Raw genomic sequence first — 12,823 nt, 5'->3', positions numbered from 1 at the left:
GCTATCCCCAGAAGGAGGGTAGAGGAACTTATTGACAATGATTTCGGGATAGATCCGTTCATTGTTCTTCGAGAGCTTCCTCGGAGCGAAGTTACACATGTCTCAGACTCTAGTCAAGCTTCCTTGTATTTGCGGATTGCGCCGAATTTCATCGATGTACCGCGTTCTCCCCGGTTCGTGATCCGATCTGATTCGTGGTCTCTATCGACGACGCGCTGATTGTAATCCAAGCCAAGTAGGCCGTCCTCAGAGAGAATGGACCCCAGGATGCTTGCTCTATTCCGGAAAAAATCCTCGCGGCGTTCTCGAGAGAATTTGCGAAAGACCTTCCGATGAAATCTTTTTCTGCAAGAAGGATAAAGGTCCAGCGAATGTCGCGTCACGCATCATCGCTCAGTACTTTCGCATATACTGTGAGCTATCCGGGCTAATATCTGCGGGTGAGGAACTTCTCGGCTGGCTCCAACTGGGCGGAAAGAAGGAATCTTCGTCCTTTTATTAAAGTCCGTTGTGACAGCCGCAAGCCTAGGGAAGCGCTACGACATTCAGGTCATTGGGAATTCTCCGTGACCGGAGGGGAGGCGATCATACTGCTGCTTGGACTCTCTGGATGGGGAACCGGCATGGGTGTGGAGGCTGAAATTGATGCGTTCCGCGTCGAGAGCGCGTAGCGACGGGGGTCGGTTGCGAATGCGATGATAGATGGATGGATAGATCAATCAATTGACTCACTTTCAGAGACCGATCGAGGATTTTCGACTCGCGAACATTCGATTTCAGGGTTCCGAGATTCGGATTCCAATTGGCGATCGCAAATCTTCTTCGACCACCGTTGAATGAAAATTACATCGAAGGATAGATACTTTGGCGGTCTGATGCTTTTCTCCCCTACGTTCGGCTGAATTTTTTCTTCCACTCCGAATAGGTAGGTCCCAGTACCCCGTAATCGATGACGGGGGGGACGCGAAAACTGTCAGATAATGTCTGTTGGACGATTGGCCTTGAAAAAACTATTGTTTACACCGTATCTGGGATGGATGTCGTTCTTATCATTGCTCATCGCTTAGAGGATTAGGCCCGACATCGAATGACGTCAGTGACTCCTCATCGAATCGATATCCCTTCTGCTCCCGAATCTGAAATTGCTGTTGTAAAAATTACAACCGATTCATACGGGTCCGTGTCTTCTAATTGCATCTCTAGCGATAGTAGCTCACTCGACGTGGTGAATGGACGAGCGCCGCTGCCTTTGACCCAGTTGTGTAGCCATCGCAGAACCCTACGTCATCGACTTTAATTTTCCGTTTCGAAGGAAATACAGCCTATAGCTGCTGTCGGCAGATGTATATCAAGGATCAGAGATCTAATTCACTGCCGAGGGCACTGAAAAGACTCAGCTCTTATTCCGTATCAGCCTTCTTCCCTCTGCTCGAAGAGAGATGAATAAAACCGCCAATTGAGTACGAGTACCTTATGAGAAAAACCCTCACAGTTACAACGCAAGCGGCGGAGGCGGTCCAGGACGCTATTCGGACAGTCTCAGATAGTCGGCTGGTCACCCGCTCCGTGAGTAGACGTTCAGATACGGGGACCTACGGACCGATCGGCACTCAGATGGTCGAACGGACAAGCAGACTAATGCCGCTGACTGTGACGGGACAGCGGCGACGGCTCCGCTGTCGACGCTGTGTTGTTACTTACCATACTGGAGACGACCGCGTTGGTGGTTGCGGCGATACCGACGTAATGCAGGGAAGTCGTTTTCCTCCATGCATCAGAGAACTCATGCTTCTATCCATCGCTGATGGACTTGACAACCGAATATTGAATCGGGTTGTGATGTCCGATCAAGCGGTTCGATCGTTGAGTGATAGAGATATGAATTGATAGGATAATCATCAAGGCAAGAGATATCGATGATTCGATCGGTCGGAGTGAGAAGATCTTTCCTCCGAGAGAAAAGAAATCCCCTCGACTGTAGAAGGATGCAAAAGAGCGGATTTGATTACGGCATGAGGTGAATGGTTTGCACAAAATTTAGGAAACAGCGACGATTGATGATTTGGTCGATGTCACGACGAGCAACATACCTGATATCAAACTGAACACTCTCTACCTTCCCGTAAAATGCACTCCCGTCAGTCAATGGGTTCGATGCGTCGTCGCCTCCGCAATCTGTCCTGCATTATTTTCTGGGCTTCCTCCTTCTCTCGAATCATGATGGCATAGCTCGTTGATGGGCTTGCCTCGTGAATATTTTGTGGGTCAGGTGCTTTCCGGTCATTCTGGCCGGCTTCCGAGAATCATCATAACTCTGCCGTTTAAGCTTCATGAACCCCGGAAGGGCGATGGGAAATCGTAGCGTTAAGCTTCAGAGTTCCAGCACGAGGCAAACCCTCAAATTCGGTGAGAGGGGAGCTGCCGCATCGAGTACGTCGCTGTCTCCGCAGTTACCGCTTGTTGTTGATATTTTCCGTCACTTTTGTTTTAAAAATAAGCCTCGCTGCACGGTGATTGCGTCGATTCGATGATTGTGTCCGTGCTGTACTTCTCGGTCTGACGTCATTCTGGTTGAGTGAGCCAGGGCGCTGTAATCTGCTAGGCTCGTGTGGGAGCAACTTGATGACTTGGATTTCAGCCGATTCCAAGTAAAGTCCGTCTCGGCGGTCTTGGTTAACCACAAAACCATCGTAAAGTCTGGTCAGAGCGAAAGCGTGAGCTGTACCTGCCCGGCGACAACCGAAGCGCGTGCGACCTTTCAGAAACAAGCGAATCTTGTTGAAATATAGGAGTTCCTATTCTAGGATGTTCCTCGATGTCCTGGGAGGGAAGCTCCGTCTGTCCGTTCTCTGTTATACGGGACACGAGATGGGAACTCGACTCACTTAGTCAGAGAATGGCTCATCAACAGCAATTTCGGTCGACTAGTATCGTTTTGTGCGTTGTGAAGGAGCAGAAGAGTTCCGGGCAGAGCGCGCCTTATCGTGTTCCTTCAGATCATGGTACCATATTCAACGTATCGATCGGAACGGAAAAAAATCATTTTCGTCCCGTAGGGAAACCAAGGACACACTCGAGACCTACGTGCACGGTTCGATGCCATATATTGGAAGATCTCAGCAGGTTGTGCTCCTGAATTCCCCCAATCGATGCGCGGTGAATCTCAAATCAGGCGGGGCTTCGGCAGGACCCCGGAGATCGATAGAGATACTCGAATCATTCAGCCGTCTTCAGCTTCGTATATTCCCGCTCCCTCGCCTGGCTATTGTGAATTTAAGTTTCCGATGGTTCGGGGGAGAGGAGAATCGAAGGCCAAGCAGCGGGACTCGAGGAAAATAAAGAGCTCCATCCATCCGGCTAACTATCTATCTATCTGCGGAACTCTATTCGAAAAAAGATCTCAAACGAGCGAGCCGACGACTGCTCGAATGACTCCGCTGAAGCATACAGGGGTCTCTTGAAAGTTCGCGATTGAAGACCCGACCGTCAGATTTGCGGAGAAATAATGAGGAGTCTGAGGCAAAACCTTGCTTGACAAGCGAGTTCGGAGCAGTCGGGAGCGATTTGATGAAAACCGAACGACCATTGGACTCTCGGATGGCTCGTAGACTCGCCTAAGACTCTCTGGGAGCATGCTCCTGTTTTTCTTCTCAACAAGTAGCTATTGGAGCATTAATTCGGATTATTGAACTCAGGGATTAGCCTCGCGGCAACGGCTTTCGCGTGATAAATCCGCGAGTTTATAAGCGGGTGAAATTTCGGCTCTTCATCGGTTTTGGTCTCTTTGTTCTCCCTCGGTAGTTACATAACGGCGAGCAACTCGCTCGTCATCGTGAGCCTCGAGCCGAGCCGACGTCCAGCTTCGATGACACGTTCGAGATCGTCCCGAAGCGCTAAGGGCATGGAGGGAGAATCCCTTGCGAACGAATTACGAGAGAGACAAATTGAATCTATCACAAGCTCTCGGCTTTAGCTGACGAAGTATCCAAGTGAAAAACTCGTATTTGATGGCGGCGCTCGGTCCCAAATGACTTGATTTTGTTGTCTATAGATCAGCCTGTCTTTCGTTTGATTGATCGAGCGCGTTCCATTTTTTTTTACGATAACTTTCTGTTCATTACGATTCGATTGCTGGAACTCATGTTGTGTGCGGAACAGCTGGATCCGACACCTCCTGTGAAACAGAAGCCCCGAACGGTGTTAACCACCTGTGAGTCTATCGCCTCCCGATTCCGGGCGGGCTCGGGGCGATGAGTGGAAACAATGGAACAAGAAAACCGATGTCAGAACTTCCGGAGGAAGCTCTGGTGGCACTTGACACGCAACGATCACGAAATAGTACATATATTAGAATAAGATAAACTGCTCACGGCGTTGATCCGTAGCGGAAAAACTCCTGTAGAAGAGGCATGAGACGATCGAGTGCGACAGCGGGAGCACGAGTTTTTGTCTCGAACCATGGCGCTCTGGGACGGCGGCGTCGTATTATTCCAGAGACAAACTCAAGCCCGAACTTCCGCCGCAGTCGAGTCAAAAGAGGACTTCCCGATCGAGATGTTTCAGAAAACAAATAATAATCAATAAACAAAGATGATGATAATGTTTGACGAACAATAATGAACATTCGTCAGAGGAGGTAACTCGCAATGTGAACCTTGCAGGTGGAGGCGAGTCGTCCACTGCGTCTACCCCGCACTCGTCATCTTCTTCTGGAGGGGGAGGAACAACTGCGGGCATATCTTCCGCGTCCGTGGTGAATCTTCCTCAAAATTCGGGGCAGACGTCAGGCGGAGGACCCGGAGGTCGTTCGCGAAACTCGCATCCCCGTTACAACCATCATGGGAACTACGGGAAATTTGACAGCGCTCCGCATCGCCATCGACACTCGGCTGCCCCGCAGCAAGGTGAGAAAGCAAAGCCGGCTCAAGTGTAACCGACCCGCGAACGCTCTTAATCCCAGACGCTTGCGGCCCGACCCCCTTCTTCTAGTACGCTTGTCGACCTCGCGGTACCCTACGGCGATTTCCCAAAACCCCTTGCGACATACGATCTTTGGCTAGAGTGAGCTCATGGCGGATCTCTGGAGACGTCCTGCCTGACGAAATCGCGTTGGAACCATTGCATTCGCGGAAGTTTGTCCAGAAATCCACTTGGGCAGTTTCTCCGCGGGTCTTATCGTACTCGCAGGGGCTTCCGCTCTAAAGAATAATTCTTCTCGCGTATTGTCCCCTCGAAATTTTATCAATCCCCGTTGGATTCCGGAATGCTGCCGGGATTCGTTTGAAAGAATGTTTGCTTTTGGCACCACAGCTCCACGCCAGGCCCGCTCGGAAAAGATAGCGGAAGCAACTCCTTTCTTTCTCTCTCTTATTTATTTTTCACTTTTCTCTGTCTTCTCTCCCTCCATTATATTATTCTGACTCTGAAAGACTTTCGCGCTTCTCTTTGTCGAAGCGCTTAGGTCTGTCGACATTGTTGGCTCACGTACAAAACCTTACGAAGTCGCGACGCCCGCCGTCCTAGCGGCTGATAGTTAGCTCATTCGTTGGTTTGTTGGCTGGACGGTCGGGCCAACGGTCTGTCTGTCCGACCGTCTGCCTGTCAGTCGGCGAGCCAGTCTGTCTGCTTGTCGGGAAGGCGGCCTCTGGTCGCACGTCAACAATAACGGCTCCAGCCGGCGTCTTTCAGAGGACCGCGCATCCAAGCCATAGCGAGTCACCAAATCTCTGCATAAACAACCGTTCTAGGATAGTATGGAAGTGCAGCTGATTCATGGGTTGCGGATCGATTCGTGTTGATTCGACGATTAAGGAGTAGATCTTATCCCTCCATTGACGGCTCTCGAATTGACACATCTGTCAGACAGGTGCTGCTGTCTCAATTCAGATCAAGTCCGGGACCTTCTAGCTTTGAACTCATTCATGCGACGAAGCCGTAATCTGAGGACCAGTATATTGGAAAACGCTTCGAGCGAAAAACGCGAGAGGAAGATCATGACTCATGGCGACTGACCACAGGAGTGATTCGGTACGCACGGGAGCTAAACGCAGACAAACGTTCCGCTTTTGGTGTCACAGAGACCCTTTCCGTTCGCTCAGTTTGCATCTATGTCGAGTCCGGTGGACAACTGCTTTTTCAAGTTGAGTTTGACCGCCAACGTCGTGCTCACTACCAGATGGTGAGGACCGAAAAGATCCCTTAACTTGGATGGCGACGTTCTGGCCGATATAGGCAATGACGTAAACGGCGCCGGGATCGCTGCTGCTGTCGCCGTCGAAGTCGAGTGTTATTTTGACGTCATCGCCAACTTTATCCTAGACAGGATTTTACTGCAGTTTGCGAATCTGGCAATTCGATTTAGCTCGTGGAGACGAATGACAGGGAAAACGTTGAACGGGAGGGAGCACGCGGTGAGCTGAAAGAGCTGAGAAAGTTCATCTTCTTCCGTTTTGAAATGGCCAATTTATTCCGAGCTAACCGCACCGTATTGCTGCAATGCTCTTTTTGTTTGCGTTGCCTGAGCGGGACAGTTTTATTGCTTGAGACAGGGGCGCGACCCGCACGTTGCCGGTCCTCGAATAAATTCGTCGGGACGTTCCCCGTATCGAGTCGATCCTCCCCACATACCATATGCCTGAGTAATCAACCATGGCGCCGTCGATTTGGATTCCAATATCACGTATTTTCGTGAAGAATGCCGCGGAGCAGGTGAAGGCGTTTCCGTCAAGATCTCCGTGAGGTTTCTCGGCTGGGTATCTTGGCTACTTGTCAGAGCTGGGTTCGCTCTCGACCGGGCTCCGTCCTGAGGTGGTATCCGCCCTGAGTGAACTTACTGGCGTATAACTGTGCTTGATCAGTGAACTGGGGTTCGTGGAGCACGGAGAATGCGTATTTCTTTAAATTTTCCCCGGACGTACGTCAGGCCCAGGGAGGTTGGGCGTGTTTCGAGCTACGGACGGCGTCACCATTCATCCATGAGTCCAGGCTTTTTTTTCCTTCAAAATCGTAATTCTGGTGGAATCAGCTGCTCTCAATAATTCGACATCCACACCAGACCTTGGGAGGGCTACGACCTGACGGTCTCTATGGACGTTCAAATTCAGAAATACTCATAGACCTCAATGCATTCGGCTCCTAACCTCTTGTTCCCCTCCTGCCTCCTGAATCCGAGACACAGATCGTCAAGAGTTCACAGGTTCTATTTTGTCGTTCCGACTCGCTGCCGAGTTTCTGATAAGTCTCACGTCGACACGGATTCTACTGTCTTAGAGAGACGCTCGAGATTCGTGAGAGAGTTCAAATGTCACAGAAGACTGAGCCACAAACGAACATGGAAGCGAGTTACCTAGGCAGGGCTATGCTCGAACTGGGTATACTGGTATCGAAACCAATGGGAAATGAGCGAGCTCTTGTCAGGAGGCGTCGGATCTCTTTAAAATTCAGCCCGGGACGGTGACTACGAGGACGATTGATTTAGCTGGGTGAGCGATCGGATCTCCGGCTCGGAAGTCGGCCGAATGTATTCGAATACTTTACAACAAGCCCGCCGACAAACGATGCAGTCAGTCAGAGCGTGCGTCCGTCCGTCCGCGCGTCAAGTAGCCGGCAAGCTAACGGAAGTCACGCCAGAGGCGACGGACCCGTTCCGCACAGCGAAATCGACGCGATACTTGCTGAGCACGCTGTCGAACTTTGTTTCCTCCCCACAATGTTCAACACTTCCAACAGCATGTTGCCGTACAACTGCCACGGCCGTTGACGGAATTCCGAGAATTCGTGTCGCCAACGCCGCACCGTGCACACGTCACTCCTTGGCAGGATGGAGTAGATGCGAAAGAAATTCTTGACTTCCTTATCGGTTGTACTGCATGAAGTCTTCTGCCGTCCCGCGATTTTCCCTCGGCACCACTTATCGCCCATCATCATGAGCTATATACCACGGGTGCGACAATGACGATTTTTCGTCAATTATTTCGAGAGACAGTTTTCGTGTAGCAATGGATCCTTGACGTCGGTTCTGAAATTCGGGAGAAATCCGCGAGCCGATCCGATACGTATCTGTGGATGCTTTCACGTAAATAACTGAGGAATTTTCCTTGTTCGAGCGGAAAGAAGGACTGGAGAGGATTATTCAAATAATAATTCCGAAGTCATAAACACTCCTCTGCCGTGTTGCCGGTCGAGTGGAGAAACGTGTCCGCCGTAGGAAACTGTTGGCTGGCCAGCCATTCATGCTTCAGGGGTCAGATCGGATCAGAAAAGCTTCCGATACAAAAGGACAATGTTCAACGAGCCCTCCATTCATGGATGATCAACGAGGGCGGAATACCAGACGCCGGGCAGAGAGGGAACTAGGTAGTTTCCAACTTTCGGAGAGCAATACATACAAACAAATATTTCCTCTCGTTGACTTCCCCATATCTGCTGTCGAATGCTCGTGGGAGGCACCGTCGTCGTTAACGGCGACGAACGGAGCAAGAACCACGGAGATAAATAAACAGATAAAGAGAGAAACAGTCGAGCTGGAGGAACTTGGAGCTTCGATCGGACGGTGTATTCAAAGCATGAGATACGCTTCGGGATACGCGATCCATTTCATTCGGGGTCGGGACTGCTTCGCGTCCTCCCTACGGAAGCATCGCGCAAGTCTCGCCCAGAAAGTGATAATTACGAAAAATCTGAATTGAGCATTCTTGAATCACTTACGTATAATCGACGGAAGCGATTTAGATCTCTCGACCGCGCGGATGGAACGACGACCGGGATTAATTGCAGCAACCATAGTATTCCCGGTCGCTATTCTCGGAGTTCGCTTCTGCCTTCGTTCCGCCGATGGAATTTCGTACGCTAATGATCTCCGAGAGAACCATTCCGTTCCGAACCTTCCCTCCGGTCCCACTGCTTTCTAGAGGAGAGGAGTCTGGCAGGAGATTCCCGCTCGCTTTAGAACTCGACTCCCTAAAAATTGGTCAAAGCTCAAGTGGTATTCGTTGAAATTGTCCGAAATGAGGCTCTCGAAGCAGGTTCAACTGATCCGTAGCGAGTCGGAGCGGTTGTCTTGTTCTTTCGCCCGGCAGAGCAACCCCCCGTTGAGTAAAACCTGACCGTCGTCGTTGATGCGAAAGAGCCTCTTCTCGTTTTGCGATAGACGGTCGGGCAGACGTGCGCGCGGCGTATTTGTCGCTCAATGAATGCGGTTGGACCGCTCTCTCCAGCCAGCGGCTAGGAGTTAATTCGTTCTTCCCTAGGATGATTTTAATTAACGCCTACGTCAAATCCATTATCTCAGTGGATGTTTCTCCTGGAGACCCCATCGAGATGACACCTCCCGCAAGAAATGGAATCGTTTTTTTTTTGGAAACGAGGTAGCAAACACGTACTGTGTACAATAATTAGACACCGTAAGGCGGTGAGACAGCCAGACGCATGGGGTAACAGACAGCCATAAACACTCTCCCGAGGACCACTAGACAAAACGTGTGATAATAAAATATATGCGACCAGCGTGCTTTCATTGATATGCGGGTGCCAAGTGTGCTTAGCTCGCCTGGAATTCTTTCTCGGCTAGCTGTTTGCACCACGTAGAATATAATAATCACGCTACGACGGCGCCGAAGAGGACCGCGGGCGACAGCTCTGGAGAAGTGTCAAACACTTCTGCTGGCGAACAAATGATGACTGGGTGGGATCGGCTACATCGGTACCGGTGTCGCGGGGCCAGGCTTTGACACTTCGCTCGCTAGCTTCCCTGTCGCAAGCAGTTTTCTTCTCGGATGTTCGCCATTTTTGCCGCGATGTACTACCGAAGTTGACCCCGGTCGTATGGGAGCTAATGTACATGCTCTCCGACTTCTCAATCATACGCTCGGAGTCTGCCGTCACAGCTAATCATGGCTCTGCTCGTCTTGTCTTCCCATGTTCTAATCTCCGCGTTCTATTTTTGGAAACTATTCTGCGTACAATGAGTAGCGCAGAAGATTGGTGAGGCGGCGGTTCCGTGGCGCAGTTTTCACTCTCAGTGGAAAAAGAGGTCGGACTCCGCCAGATGAATTCTTTCTCGATTGACCTCAAGTCGGCGGATCAGCTGCGGCTTATGCAAACAACGCGGCGCTTTATCGAATGAACAAATGATTGAATGGGATTCCAAACGAATTCCTGCGTTGGATTTGGCACGCAGACTGCGGCCGGGCTCGCCGACTAGCCGGAATGCCTTCCAGAAGTCAGCGATGGCGACGAAGAGAAAGAAGAAGTTAGCCGGGACCAGCATAGGGCGTCAATCCTGCTGTTGTCGTCGTTGTCGATGTTGTGGCTGCTGCCGCCGACGACGTCGACGAGCCTCAGCCATTGGTATTGCAACGTGGGTTCGAGCGAGCGGTGGCACCAACGTCGTCGTCGTCGGCGGCGGCGGCAGCAGCAGCGTCGGGAGAGACAGAAAAAGGACATTGACCCAGCATAGGAACCGACGTTGAATACCGACCAACATTGGAAGCGATATCCAATGGAAGTGACTTCGGAGGCAGTTTCCATCAGAAGGAGCGTTGAGTTGATTCCAACTTCGCAGCCAGTACTGTGGACGCGCTTTAGGCGAGCGTTCCGCCACGACTCCAGCATCCTTCAAGCATCCCAAACGTGGATTTCTGCCGAAGTCCGGGTGTCTCTGGGTGTCCGGGGTCTAGCCGGCGTCGTCCCTCCGCGCAGCTCTCGGCCGCGGGACGATCTCGGTAGTCCCCGCGTATCGCGAACGCCCATACAGATTATGAGCACCATCAGTTCGTCTCATTTGATTAGAGATCGATGGACAGGGCCTAATTTCGGAGCTCGCGGCCTTATCGACCATGATACGATCTTGTGAGCACCCATTTTGACCATAGTCATGGATGGTATCATCCTGGGTCGAAGCGCCGGGAATCAGCTGACTTCACTCCACGGGTGCGGGGGGGGGGAAGACTTACCTACGGATATTTTATGGGGATGCGGACGCGATTGGGTGGACGCTCCCGAAAATTCCTGTGACGGCACTCCGCTTGCTTCATTCCTGTCGAGATTAGTTTTTTGTTCGGATGATAAGGCCAGCGACGTTTTCGAAACCTATAGAAACTCCGGATGACGACTGTTCCCGAACATCGGAAGCCCATAAATTAAGCACAGCGATTCCCACGGTCCGGTAGCTTCATTGTGATGCAGCTGCTCAAGTCGTTGCTCCTCTGTATGGCCGACGCAAAGCTGCAAATCTTATCGTGAAAACCCACAAGCTCTGATGCAAGCCTTTTTGACCAACCGACGGCAGCGATGAGCGGTATCCGGGAGCTATGAGTGGAGCGTCGTGACAATGCACGATCATTCCTCTGCGAAACGTCACCCGGCAGAGTCGCTGAAGATCGAAATGACAAGCAGCTCGTTCCACGGAGGGATGAAAGAATCAACGCGTGAGTCAGGATAAATCATAGATGAGGGCTCTCATACCTTGATCCGATCGAGAACAGAGCTCCATCAGGCTTCGAACAAAACTTTCGAATCGACGCGCTCGAGGCTCGGGCCTATCCGGCATGTGCACAAACAATTTCTGCGGAGCAGTCCTCACGCGCGTGCGGTTGCACAACTAAGACCTGTTCCCGGAGTTGTTTCAAAATCCCTTGGAGACCTCCTCGATTCCCCGAAATAGTCTCGGTCTCCTCGTGGAGCGGCCGAGACCTTTCGCATGTGACTTTCCCCAGGGAACTTGTTCCCGAGACGGGGACCGTCTATTATTGAGTTTCGCGATGCTCCTATTGCGCACGTCGCCGCCTGTTTTACCCCTTACAATGACGGGACCTGCTCGCCGGAGAGTCTTTCTCAGGTGAGATCTGCAAGGGCGAGGAATATCCCCCCTTCTGATACACATGCAGGCCCGTCGAATCATGAGGTTGATTTCCTTACGAGGCAACCAGGTGACTCTTCACAACCTCCGAGGGGGTTCTCCCACGAACGGGTCGGCTTGGGAGTTTCTCCCTGCTGGTTGGAGTCAGATTGTCATCTCTGCCCCAGTCCGGGCAGTGTTAAGCTCCCGAATCGGGCCAGGGAGAAGGATCCGAACCGCTAGAAGTCTCGCTCAGTGCTGAGCATCGAAATGGGATTAGGGATCGAGTTCCGAAGTCGCAAGGGACCGACTCGTCCATTCTGAGCTCGAGAGATTTTGGTTGTCGTAATAACAGATGGAACTGATGAAGTTATACCAATGGCTCCATGATCGTTCATTTTCCATCAAAGGTCGACTGATTGGGCACGGACTGAGCAGTCTTGGTCTCGGAACCGGCTCTGACGCCGAAGTCGCTGCCCATCTTGTCAGACTCTTCTCCGATTGCAAAACGCGGAGTCCGACGCCGACGTGAACCTAGATCAGATGCATACGTCCACGGGAGCTCCTCCTCGATAGTAGGATACTCGATTCGTCATGGATCATTGTAAGCTTGCATCCAGATCGATGGGGATCCGTACGAAAACTCTGTTCGGTGGGTCCCGAACTCCGAACCCAGATCGACTTCGTGGGGTCACCTCGCTTTCCAGCTCTCGGCGCGGGTCTTCCTCCGGCCTGTCGCGCACCATAAACATCGAAGTTGTGTGGACGCGGTCCGTCAATAGAGCCGCCGCGCCGACGAGATTTCACTACAATTAGTCGATTCCTTCTGAATATTCATGCTACCATCATGCAACAAGTTGCTCTGTCACAACCTCCCCTTCTCTTTGCTGGAAGAGCATCTTTTGTCCCGAATCCCTCCCTCTTGCCGCGAAAGTTCGAGAAAGGCTGAAGGATTAGCCATCCTTCGATCGAGGGTCTAGAGCTGCT

The sequence above is a fragment of the Galendromus occidentalis genome, unplaced genomic scaffold, assembly GCF_000255335.2.
Source record: "Galendromus occidentalis unplaced genomic scaffold, Mocc_1.1 scf7180000077438, whole genome shotgun sequence".
Lineage (NCBI taxonomy): Eukaryota > Metazoa > Arthropoda > Arachnida > Mesostigmata > Phytoseiidae > Galendromus > Galendromus occidentalis.
The sequence above is the reverse complement of the archived record's forward strand: the minus strand, read 5'-3'. Positions refer to the sequence as shown.